Source organism: Myodes glareolus, chromosome 19 (genome assembly GCF_982192425.1).
Source record: "Myodes glareolus chromosome 19, mMyoGla1.1, whole genome shotgun sequence".
Taxonomy (NCBI): domain Eukaryota; kingdom Metazoa; phylum Chordata; class Mammalia; order Rodentia; family Cricetidae; genus Myodes; species Myodes glareolus.
This window is the reverse complement of record NC_142044.1, coordinates 10,361,109-10,375,040: the sequence shown is the minus strand read 5'-3', so window position 1 is coordinate 10,375,040 and position 13,932 is coordinate 10,361,109.

The following is a 13,932-nucleotide window of genomic DNA, read 5'->3' as shown; positions in this document are numbered from 1 at the left end:
TTTCTTCCACAAAAGAAAGTTCTTGCTGACATAAATGTTTGATTAGAGCCTTTCATATATTGTAGTATGAAATGTTCCCTCTCACCCAGAGCTCATGAAATATGCATCAAACAAGTTCGTTGTGCAGAATAAAACAAATTTCAAAACTTCTATTCAAGGATAATAATAACAGTTTCAGACTTTTATTAATTTCTATAATGAAATTCAGAAGGTAGTTATTCTAGCCAATGGATGTGTATATGCAATATTGGTTCTTAAACAAATTTATTCTGTCAGTCTTGTCAACTCTAAAGCCAAGAGTAACGACTTATTGTCAGCCTTTCCCTAACCATCCTATGAACAGATATTTAAATGGGCTATTTTTCAATCATTTTACTTGCAAGAATTGGTTAAACAGTTCTTTATAAGGGTATTTTATTAGTTGTTTGAGATTGACACATGTATTTTGACCATATTCATCCTCCTCCATCTGACATATCCACCCTCCCCCACCTTATCCCCACCCAACTTTGCAATCTTCATTCATTTTAAGCCATTGAGTCCTATTAATGCATTCTGTATACCCCTATATAACCGAGTGTGTGACCCTTCTCTGGAGCTTTCTAGACCTTTGGTAGATCACACCCATAAGGAAAGCTAACTCTTCCTTGCCTGGACGCTATCAATTATCTGTGTGTTATTCTTTAAGCTACGAATGGGATCTAGTACACATGTCACCCCTCATACTGGGATTTAGTACAGATTGAGTTTGCACCAATCTTGTTCTTACTTTCACAACTGCTGTGATACACGCGACTGGAAAACACAGTTCCTTTGTATTTGTCAACTACTCTTTCTTCTCCCTCTTTCATGAGGACCCTTGAGCTTTAGGAGAAGAGAACGTAACATCTATGTTCCGTTTATGGTTAAGTATAATGCATAATCACTTATTCTCTGCTCCTTGACAAGTTGTGGGTTTCTGTGTTAATTGCCATATACTGCAAAAAAAATTATGATGAGGTTTGAGGGATGCACTAGTCGGTGGATATAATAATAGGTCAGTTTAATAGTCACTTTAATACTATGTCCTATTTGTAGAATAATAGTAGTAGATTTGCCAAGCAGTTATGACTGTTTTATTGACAATAACCAGAAAGCAGTCTAAATGTCCCTCAGCAGATGTAAATGTGGTGAATTTGTGTAATGTAATATCATTCATCTTTTAAGGAAAATTAAAGAATTAAATTTTCAGGGAAATTCATGGAGCTAGAAATAACCATTCTGAGTTATTTCTATGAAACCAGACCCTGAATAGCAGATGTCTCTTCTTTTTTCTCAGTTTTGATGTTAGCTTTTAATCTTTAGGATTTCTGTTTTGTTTGGGATACCCATAGAAGTCAGAAGTTAGTTTCACTATAAAGGGGCAAAAGTACCCCTTCTAGATACCATAGGCTAACAAACGAAAGCCCAGTGTTGGGGATGTGTTACGTGTATTAGATTGTTTGCCAATGAGACTCCTCAACATTACAAGTTATTTACACTGTTTTTAGTAACCCTTAAGAACTTGAGTGTACATTAGGAAAGGGAAATAGAATCGATAGTTGTAGATGAATGGGGGGCTTGGAATGGGATGCTCAAGTGGTAGGGGGATAGAGTAGTTGGAGACAATACGGAAAAGACAACTAAAATTAACAGGCATTTGAGGGGTAGTATGGAAGCCTTATATAGTAGCAACTTCCTAAAATATATGCATATATAAAGGCAATATAAATGAAATTGCCAAATAATGAGAAGACAGAATCCTAGCTTGCCATTTTTGTTACTAAATAAAGCTTCCAGTACCAGAATTGGTTACATCTAAATTAGCTATTGGTCAAAGGGGCCCCACTAGACTCTCCAAATAATCCAGGCTGCTACCACAACAATAAATTGCTCTCCACAGACTGATAACAAGGCCCCATTGCTGAAGATAACACCATAAAACTCATTGAAAAGCCACAAATCTTTAACCTACAATGATATTCTGCCTGCAAGATATGCTAATGCAATGGAGGCACAAAGCTAGTGGGAGGAACCAGCCAATAACTGATTTGACTTCCAAGATGGAACTCACACCTGACACTGCTTGGGTGACCAGAAACCTGAGATTAGATACATCAGGGACAGTGAGTAAAACCAAATAATTCTAGTCAAACAAAAAAGAAAAAAATGAGTGACAAAATGACTGCTAATGACATTCTGCTATACTCATAGATCAGTGCCTTATTCAGCCATTAGCAGAGAATCATCCCAGTACACGGGAACAAAATAGAGACCCACAACCAGACATTATGCAGAGAGTGGGAGCTTAGAACACTCAGCCTTAAATGGAATATCCTCATCAATCCCCTTTCCTCAGAGCTCAGGAGATCCTTTGGAAAAGGAGACAGAAAGAGTGTAAGAGCCAGAAGAAATGGAGGACACTAAGAAAATAAAACCTTGTATCAACATGAGAAATATAGTGATATTTTATTTATGTTTTAATAAAAAAAAGTTTTCCTGAAGATCAGAAGGTAAAACTAAGCCAGTAGAGGCCAGGCAGCAGCGTCCCATACCTTTAATCTCAGGATTTGGGAAACAGAGGCAGACGGATCTCTGTGAGTTCAAGGCCACCGTGGGCTACACAACATCAAAGCAGAAACAGATTTAGGTTTTGAGGATTCAAATTTTTAATCCCAATACTAGGAAGTCACATGCCTTTAATCCCAGCACTAAAGAGGAATACAAGGCAGAAGGAGACAGAAGCTCAGGTCTCAGTCTGCAGTTGCCCAGCCTTGGTAGAGGTAGGACTGCTCTAGCGACTTGACTGTTTTGCTTTATTGATCATCAGCTTGAAGCCAAATATCTGTCTCTGGGATTTTATTACCCATGCTACAGAGCAAAGTCCATATGAACTTCAAAGACTGAAGCACCGTGCACAGGTCCCAAGTGGGACAGAACCAGGTCTACTGCATATGTACTGTGACTTCTAGCTCAGCTTTTAATGGGAGTCATGAATGTGCGAACACAAGGAGCTCTGAATTTTGAGACTTCATTTGGTCCCTTCCTTCTCTTGGTTTGTCTCATCTATATTTTTATGTGATGGTTTTTGTTTTTTTCTTTTTTTTCTTTTTTTATATTTTCAAATGAATGAATGAACACCTGGTCACTAGGGTAATGGTTAACAACTGAGCTGTCACTTATCTACTGGGAGTGAGAAAATCAATTTCCTCCAATAGAGTGACATGGAGTATATCAACCACTCCAGGACAAGCTTCATGTTCAGGAGCCTGTAGCGGCATTTCACTTGAATTTCAATAAATAAAGCCTGCCTGGGGGTCAGGAAGGTAAGCAGCCATACTGGCCAGCCTTACAGACTCGCCAGCAATGACATACACCTTTAATTCCAGGAGCCACAATGGCATACACCTTTAATCCCAGAAGCTGAACTACTTGCCATAGAAACCAGGAGGTGCATGACCTTAATTCCAGTGGTGCAAACCTTTAGTCATAGCCCTAGAGAGGATTATAAGACGGGAGGAGACAGCACTCAGTCTCTGTCTCATTCTGAGATTCCTGGAGGCAGGATCGCCATTTCAGACTGAGGTCGAAGTAAGAACCAGTGGCTGGCTGTTTTGCTTTTCAGATCTTCTCTCTCTCTCTCTGGATCTGTATTAATCATGTTTCAGGAGTCAATAACCAACAATAAATATAGACTCCACCAGTGTTTCTGTGTGTGCTTTGATTTAGTTACATTTTTGTGAAATATTTGTTTGTTTGGTTGTCTTGAGGGGGTATTTTTTCTTGGTTTTGGGGAGTTTCTGGATTGGTATTATTATTATTATTATTATTATAGAATTTACGAACTGTGTTTGTGCACGCCTTTAATTCCAGCATTTGAGAGGCAAAGGCAGGCAGATCTCTGTGAGTTTGAGGCCAACCTGGTCTAAAAGAGCTAGTTCCAGGACAAGCTCTACAACTACAGAAAAATCCTGTCTCCAAAATACAAAAAAACAAAAGAAAAGAAAAGAAAAAAGAAAGAAATTAAAGTGGGGGGGAGACCTGGAATGAACCTGGGGGAGATGAATATGATCAAAATATATTTAAATTTAAAATTATTTTAAGTAATGAAAAATAAAATAAAACAACGTGAGTGTAAGACTCTATTGGTGAAGACATCACATACTTGAACTATAAAATAAAGTGAAATTAAGCTTGCATTTATCTAGAATTTTCATCTCTACTGGAAAGTTTTTATAGTGTTGTAAGATGAAGTGCACACTATCAAAGAAGAAAAGTAATCGTCTGTCTTATCCAGATGTGAACCCTTTAAGCTATAATAAACCCTGCTTGGCAAGGTATGCCCACTGATACATCAGTGGTATGTATGTTACTGGCGTATCCAAACACTTTATAATTGGAGTTATGGATTGCTCCTAAAAGTGGAGACTTGGAGAGCTGAACAGAATCTGACGCAAGTGTTGGGGCAGACAAAGGAACAGACACAGTAAGAAGGCAGATATGCCAACCTTTTTTTACCCCATTTAGTTATTATATATGTTTATTTGTCAGAACATCTGAAGGACCTCAACTGAGGAGTCAATGTTTTAGCAAAAGCTGAATCTTCAAGTTTCTTCAAAATACCCTAGGAAAGTGCTACCATCTAATGGAAAGCTAACTATACATTGCTCAGCCGTACGACATCCAAAATTAGTGATTTCTAAGTCAACTAGGAAAAACCCTTTGTTTTGTTCTAACAGTTTGTCCAATACCACTGTTGATTTGGAGGGCTACTAAGGATGTTCTGTAGTGTGAAATCTATCTCCTCAGTTACAACTCCCTTTTGGCATTAATACTTGTGTATGGGTTTTAAACATCACTAGTTTCAGCTTCCTTCTCAATGCAAGGATCCTGGAGTCTTAACCAACATTCTGGTCTGTGGCATACTCTCCTATTCTGACAAATCTTGTGAGCAGATTCCTTCAAAGGAGACAGTTTAGGGACTGAGACTTTACATGATGTTTCTCCTTGTTACAATCAATAGTTGTTTCATCTTTATTTGAGATATCAAACCTATGTCCAAAACTAAACCCTTACTATTTCCTGCAAATCTCTCCCTTTCTTAACAATCTCTCATTCAGTAAGGAGCAAGGACCTGTTCTGGTTCAAATTGAAATCTTGGGAGCATCTTTTTCATGTAATGTGCCATCCTGCCCTGCCAGCTTTTATTTGAATGAGTTCCTTTCATTTGACCGCTTCTCTCTAATTCAGTGTGAATCAGAGCCCTTAGTGTGTAACACGAGGGCCAGCTTGTTGGGGTTTCTATCCCTGCCTGGTATCTCACAGCCGGCAAGTCCCAGAGAATCACACAGAGATCTCTATAAGTTATAAAGCTGATTGGCCCATTAGGTCAGACTACTTATTAGTCCTTGTAACTTATAGTAATCCATTATCATTATCTATATTAGCCACACTGCTCAGTACCTTTCTCAGCTGGGAAGCTTACATCTTTCCTCTCCGGTGGTCTGGGCAGAACTGTGGAGGGAGCTTCCTGTTTTCCCAGAATACTCCCAGTCTCTTTGCTCCACCCCTACTTCCTGTCTGGCTTTCCCACCTATACTGTCTGCCTGGCCAATCAGCGCTTTATTAAAATATGATTGACAGAATACAGACAATTCTCCCACACCACTTAGTGGGTTCTCCTGAGTTATAAAAACCAATTCTTAGTAATTTGTTCCCACTTCCATTCAGTCTATACACACGTGACTCATAAGACAAGCCAGTTATAAGCCAGACCATGTCATTTATCAACTACAAACTTTCAAGAAGCTCTCCACTGCGACAGTCAATATTTTCTTCATAATCTAGCTCCTCACTGATGCTCAAAATCCAACTGCTTCTATTCATCACAGTTTTCCCTCATCTACTCACTGATGTCCCTCCTCTTCACTGACCGAACCAAGAAACTTTTTATCTCTTATCTAGCCTTATCTTAGTTAATCCAAAAATAAGGGGGGTGGGATACATGCTACAGTCACCTTTATTTATGCTGTTTGGGAAAACTAATTCTCTGATATCATTTGGAGACCCAGGAACATGTTATTTACTGAAGTTTGTAGGTTATTCTAATACATGCTAATTGAACCACTACTCCAGTGCCTGGAGGCATATTAGACTGTCACGGCAGAATGAAGGAAAGGGGAGTGCTATTGGCATCGGGAGGGAGGGTCACAGATTCTGACAAACAACACATGACACAGATAGTTCTCTATAGCCCAGATCATCTAAAACATAGTGTCAAGCATGTTAATCCAAGTTAATTATTACCTTTGCTTGTCTGTTTTCTGTGATGAGCACCACAACTAAAACCAGATTGCAGGAGGAAAAAGTTTATCTCAGCGTATAGGTTACAACAGTTCATCGTGGAAGGGAGCCAGGATGGGAGCTTAAGGCGGGAACTGGAAATAGGAATTAAAACAGAGGTCATGGAGGAAGGCTGTTTCCTGATTTGTTCCCTATGGCTGACTCAGCTTGCTTTCTTCTACAAATCATGACTACCTTCCAAGAGGGAGCAGAGACTACAGTAGGCTGGGCCCTGCTACTTCAATCATTAATCAATAAGATGTCTTACAGATGAGCCCATAGCTGATTAAGTCAATGCCTTGATTGAAGTTCCCTCTTCCTAGGTGACTCTAATTTATGTCAAGTTGACAAGAAGGAACCAGCATGATTATCAACTATCCAAGAAGCCTTAGACACTTTTCCTAAACAATCATTTTCCTTATATACAATATTTCCTATCTTAGTTATTATATTTTATTTGTAAATATATATGCAAATGTTAGCATAGCTATATTTTACACTTTGTGGCCCTTTAAGAGATAGAAACCATCATTATAAGAAGTATTTGTGCTCTCAATGACTATTTGAATCTAGACTCAGAATATATAGTTTAGATTGTTACCTAGGGTTGTATATCAGCACCGTTGAAGGAGGAATGTCTTACATAAAGAAATGGTTTATTTTCCCAAGAAAACTGGTTCCTAACGAATATGTAACAAGAAGAAACTGGTAAGAGGACTTCCAAATAGTGTTGGATTGGATAAGGGATAAGAACTCTTAAATTGTCAGTTCACCATAAACATTATGGTATTCTTACAGACTGAACATACTGATGCCTGCAGTAATCAAAATTGAGATTCCTAAGTAAGTGCCTTAAGAAGGTGAGGTTCCCTGAGCCCCATCATAGAAGATGAGGGGGAGGAAGAGACAGGGGACCAGAAATTCTACTGTAATATCATATCTCCTAGAACAAAAGGAGAAGGCTATGCTTATGACACCTTATCAATATGGCTTTTAAAACAATACCTCACCAATAATAAAGTCAATGGTCATGCTAACACAGAAGAGAAAAACCTCAGAAAGACCCACCCGTAGACAAAATCTACAAGCAATAACTGCTTAGAGAGGAAGAATAGCCTCTCTTAGGAATTAGCCCCCTAACTGGTAATCCAACACGAAGTGGTCATCCTTGACATCATATACACATGAGCCACACTGGATGGTCTCAGCAAGTTGTATTTATATATTTAGAAATAATAAAAATAATAGTAAGAGTAATAGTTTTAAAAAGAAGTCATCAATTTGAGAGGCAATAAGAGAATATGAAAGAACCTAGATGGAAGATAGGGACGAAGGGAAGTGATAATAACAATATTTTGATTTAAAACAATAATGAAAATATACATATCTAGATAAAGAGAGGTGTGATATCTGTCAATTAGCTATGTTTATTGAGGACTGAAGTGACATTCCCTTTCATTAAAACAGTAAGGAAAACACAGCATTGGAGATGTCAATGTGGCTAAGAAGTTCCATGGTTTTTCCATAGGCCTACAAGGTAACAGGAGGGCAGTGGTAGCGCACGCCTTTAATCCCAGCACTCGGGAGACAGAGGTAAGTGGATCTCTGGGAGATCGAGGCCAGCCTGGTCTACAAGAGCTAGTTCCAGGACAGCCAAGGCTACACTAAGAAACTCTGTTAGGGAAAAAAAAAGAGGAAGAAGAGAGGAAGAGGAAGGAGGAGGAAGAAGAGATTCCTTAGTGTCGGAGAATAACAGAACCCCAAGCAGTATTTAACAGTAACAAAAATAAAGAGCAAGGCCAGGATGATGCTCAAGAGAACTTGATCTACAGAAATTGTGACAGAGGCTGCTACACCGTGGTGATCAATGATGCAAAGTTTCCCAAGGATATTGCTACTATAATGCTGCTATTATACAGCCAGTGTACAATTCTCAGCTGTTTCTCAGTCCTGTCCCTTTGAAATCTAGCTTCTCAAGCTTTCCCCTAGAGTGAATTATGCACATATAATTATGCATTTTTTATACATAGAAAACGGGGAATTTCCATATCTTCAAAGAGATATTTGTGAGAATTTGTTGGTATGATAGACTGTAGACGTCTTACACTCAGACCATTAACCTCTCAGTCCACTGTGTCCACCTCCAGATGTTGCGGAACTGATGTTTGGAATACAAGCAGTTTTCCCCACTCAAATGCTGATTTTTTTTTTCTGCTCTGCCTAGGGATTTTCTCCAGTACCACAAGATCCCCTGGTACCTCCAGAATTTCTCAAAACCCCAGGGTCACAGATAAGCAAAGCTGTATCCTATTCTTCTTTCTCTTCCATTGGTGAGATAATACTGAAGCATATTCTTTATAATTTCTTATATGATTCCCCAGAGGCTTAATTCTTAATCATCACAGGTATACACATCACAGGGAATCCATTCAACCATTTCTTTCCTCTCCTTTTTGGCTTTCCTCCTTTCTCAATTTCCATAGCTTTTGTAGAAACTTGTGGGATCATTTCCTAGATAAAATGTGTTGTAGTTCTGCCACTGCCTCAGTATCAGTTACTGGGTAAAAATTACATAAAAACATCCTTCCTTCCTTGACAAAACTTTGGTATTGTGTAATTTAGAAATGTCCCAATTTTTAAGAGAAGGTTCCTGGAACAGAGTCAGAAATACTTGGAACCAGTTCAGGCTCTGAAAGTAGATACTTTCAGGGGAAGTTTCATAGACTCTGTAGACATTATATCAAACATTTACAAGATCAGTTATAGTTAAATACAGGGATCTCGGTCTCTTTTCACCTTTGAAATTGTCAAATTTTGGTATCATTTACTGCAAGAAAATCAAAAAGTGTTCCAGGAACTACAATGAATTTGAAAGAGCTGTATTTAGGAGAACAGGAAGGCTCTCTGTGCTTCCTGTATGTCTTGCTTTCAATTATCTTAGGAGGCATGTCATTATCTGTGCAAAGTGTCATTGCTCTGATGGGCCTTTTCCAAGCCAGCAGAGAATGGAGGTGACTTTAAATTTTCATTAGCTTCATCATGCCTTCCTCTGCTTGTCATTGTGCCTGGCTGCTATTAGAGAGCAATTACTGATGAGCTCTTTTAGAGGAAGGAAAATGTTAAATGAAGCTCACTTAGAGGCAACTTAAAAATCTGATCTCATTTCAGAGCCAAGGTTTCTGCTACAGAAGACCAGAGAAAGGTGAGGTCATGAAAATGAAAAGAAAAAAAAAAACCAACTCGTCACTGAAGTACCAAACAAGGTAAAAACATTCCTCGATGGCAATTTCTGTCACAAAGATCTCACATATGCGGTTCCATAGTTCAACTGGATAATCCTTTCATTGATTTCTAGAGGATTTCCAACTACCTTCTAATGTTAAAGTCACAAGACTGTATTTGACAAATAAAAATTGTTAAAGCATACCTTTATCCTGGCCTTACTTAAAAAAGACTTATTCAGGTTGGTAATAACCTGTTAGAAATTCATCAATATCATCATCATCAAACATCATCATCATAGCTTTAAGTGTCTTTCTGTTGTTCCTAGAGAATATAAGCCAAATAGTTTATTATTGAATTTTGTGCAAAGCATAATAAACCAGAACAGATAATCCAAATTACTGCAGAAATCAAACAGAAACACAGCATCAGCTTAAGTAACAAAATATTCCTCCACCAAGTGGTTCAAACATCATCAAAATCCATTGACATCTTAGGGGCTTGTTTCTTCTTGCCCAGGAGACCCAGAATTATGGTATACAAGCATGAAGTGAAACATCACTAAAGTTTGGAGATTCTAAACTGGAGAAGAGAATGGGGGGAAAAAAAAGGACAAGATCCACGGAATAAGTAATGTGTGCACAGTATTTGTCATTGGTGAGCAGATGGAATCTGCATTCTCACGCCAAAAAAAAAAAGGAATTCCACTACAATGTGACCGCACAGTCTGTCTTCTCCCAGTACTTTTACTCAACCAGAGAGACACAAGAAGGACCATTCCACTTGGGAGGATTTTGGGAGCCATGGTCTCACTCTAAATGTTACTTTTCGGAGGCAGAGCTCCAAAACCTCAGTGTTAGTGTAGACTGCTAATTTTACCGACAGCTCAAGCCAAGCTGGAGGAAAGGAAGTGCCTGCACATCTGCTCCGACTACAATGCCAGCTTTCCTTCCTGACGCCGAGTTGTCAGAGCACAGAGAGTGGGAGCACTTAAATAGGATACATGCAGAGGGATCAAAGAGAGCTGCTCACAAATCAATGCCCTCCTCCTAGAGCCTCCCTTGGTTAGAAAATACAGTGAATTACCTATTGATTTCTAAAAAAAATCAATAAAACTGTCTTCGGTTTTAGGATCCCCTTTATATATTTACTTTTTGGTTTCACTTGACACAAAATATTCTACATATTTATGAGGCAGAGAATCACTTGCTATATACATAATGATTAATGTGGTTGAATTAGTGCAATTAGTATTTCCATCTCTTTCAAACGTTTACAGTTTCTGTACATCGGGAATCAATGACTAATACTTGTTATTCTGTACTCTACATTCAGTTGCTTTAGACTATGGTTACCTTGCTGTGCAACGGAACTAGTTCTCTCTTCTCGAAATAGACGAGCACCTCTACTGGTACCTATTTATTTTTAGTTCGCACTAATTTCAGGGAAGTTCATCTGTAATTGATTATCTCCTATTTTTATTTGCTAACAACTGTTAGCAGGAGCTGATTATAAAAGACCAAACAGCACCATTGTGATGATTGTGATTGTTAACTTGATAGCTCTAGAATTACCTAGGAGCCAAACCTATGTAAGAATTTCTGAAGGAGTTTATAGATTGATTTAAATGAGAAGGGAAGAGCTACCCTAAATGTGGGCAGTACCATTTCATGGGCTGTGATCCCTGGCTGAATAAAAAGAAGAAACTGGGCAAAGTACCATTCACTTAACTCTACTTCTGGAGTATAGACACCATGCAACCTGGGGTCCTGCCCCCACCTCTACCTTGATGGGTGGGGCCTTCAAACTGGGTCCGGAATAAGACATTTTGCTCTTAAAACACATGTGCTAGGTATTTTGTCATAGCAGCAGAAAAGTAAATAGAGTAAATGGAGCACATGTCCTCACCTGGGACACTTGAGGTAAGGACTCAGAATTTCTAAAATTCTAATAGGATTGATTCATTTTTTTATGGATATAACTTAATTTGTCAATCATCGGTTTTATTACTTTCCTTTAAAGTTGTAGTGGGTTGACATTAATATTGTCCTTAGTGAAAACATTTCAAAATGGCATAGCTCTAATTTGTCATGTAATGTTTCCTATTTATATACATCTAACCAATAAACCACATGCATTATATTTATTATATATGAACATATATATGGGCACTTCTCTGTAAATGACCATGTGATTCCCAGTATAGATTATCCAATGCAACAGCATTTATCTATAAACTATTTATGACTATCATATCTTCTTTTTGGATATCTTATATATCAACATACAACATAATTAAATAATGTAACGAACTTATTTCATATGACTTTAAAACATAAAACTCGGTGATGTTAATGGGCAAAACAATTCCTACTGTTATTTAAACCTCAATCACTGACACACATCAATACAAACATAATAAATGACTGTGTAATAAAATATCTAATAGAAAGTTGTCATATTTTATATATATTTGCCTTAATTTAAGAAATTAAACAGAAAGGGATATATATTTTTCCTTAGTCTCTTAGCAAAGCAGAGTTTCTTCTTTTATTCAAAGACCAAGATAAAAAGAATAAAAATCAACAAAATGATATAAATATGATTTTATAAGAGAATGAGAAATCTTCCATGGACAAAGGGTCCATAAGGCACACATGTAGAAAGCAGTTCAAAAATAACAGTGATATTTTCATTTCATTATAAAGCTCCCACATTATTCTATTTGACTGTCCTGATACTTTGGAATAGATTGTATCTGAAGAAATCAAATTGAAAAAAATGAACCAAGTTAATCATGATTCCTTAGAAAGAGGCTGCTGAGATGGCTCAGTGTTAAGAGCACTTATGATTCTTTCAGAAAACTCAGGTTCTGTTCCCAAAACCTAAAATAGCAGCTCACAACCATCAGGCTCCTGGGAAGCCAACATTCACTGCAAATGCTTGAATATGAAAAGAAATGTATATAAGAGTATATGGAGCTGTCTGGAATGGCTAGAAAAATAAGTGTATATTATAAGAAACAGAAATGATGGCCAGACCTAGAAAAATTCACTACAGCTAATCAGCCCTGTGTGTGCACTGAGTTCTTATTATACTTTAACTGAGAGGTGCAAGATTATAGATGAAGTTTCTGCCCTGTCTGATCCTGCATTTGTTCAGTCCCAAAGAAACACACAGAGACTTATGTTAATTATAAAGTGTTTGGCCTATTGCTAAGGTCTATTACTAACTAGCTCTTATGACATAAATTCACCCATAATTATTGTCTGTGTTTAGCCACATGTCTTGGTACCTTTTCTCAGTAAAGCATTCTCATCTTGCTTCCTCTGTGTCTGACTTGTGACTGACTCTGCCTTTCTTCTTTTCAGAATTTTCCTAGTCTGGTTGCCCCATCTATACTTTCTGCCTGGTCAATGGCCAATCAGCATTTCATTTAGTCAATAAGAGTGACAAATGTTTACAGTGTAGAAAAGCATTATCCCACAGCATTTCCTTTTTTTCCTTTCTAAACAAGACCTTGAATCTAATCTTCTTTGTTTAACTGTTTTCCTGACCATTATCCATGACAATCTGTAACCAACACACTAAACAATGACAAACATCCATAATCCATTTGGGGGGAATATGGGCATAGTTTTCTAGGCTACTTCTTGCTGATTGGGAGTACTGATAATCTTAAGGGTACTCAGAGAAAATTTAGGATTATGGTCAAGTCTGTGAGACTGGATTAGCTCAAGCAGCAGTCTTAAAGCTGTTCTGAATTTAGAATTCAGAGGAAACTGCAACAGAGGTATTCTGAAATATTGGATCATCTGGGCCATCTGTTCCTACCAGAGATTTTTCTAGGGAAGTATTTGCTGATCATACCTTATTTTTCTTAACCCAGAATAAATGCACAGTATCTCATTTCCTGTGGAAACAAAAAGCAAAACTTCTTCTCCAAAGTAACATATCTTTGACTTAAATTTTGAAGTCAAGGTATTTTCAAAATATATAGGTTGGATTAATCCAGCAGCATTTAAAATCGAATGTCTTTTAGGAGCTGTTTCTCCTTCCTCAGCAGTCAAACAATTCAAAGGCAACATAATAACATACAATATCCAGATTCTCTGTGTATTTTCCGTCTTTATGAGGCTTTTGTTTGTTTGTTTTGTTTGTTTTTACTCTATTTCTTTTATTTTTATTTTTTTAACTTTTTTGTTTTGTTTTTTTGTTTGTTTGTTTGTTTTGAGACAGAGTTGCTCTGTGTATCTTTGGCTGTCCTGGAACTCACTCGGTAGACCAGGATGCCCTAAAACTCACAAATATCTGCCTGCATCTGTCTCTGCCTCCCAAGTGCTAGAACGA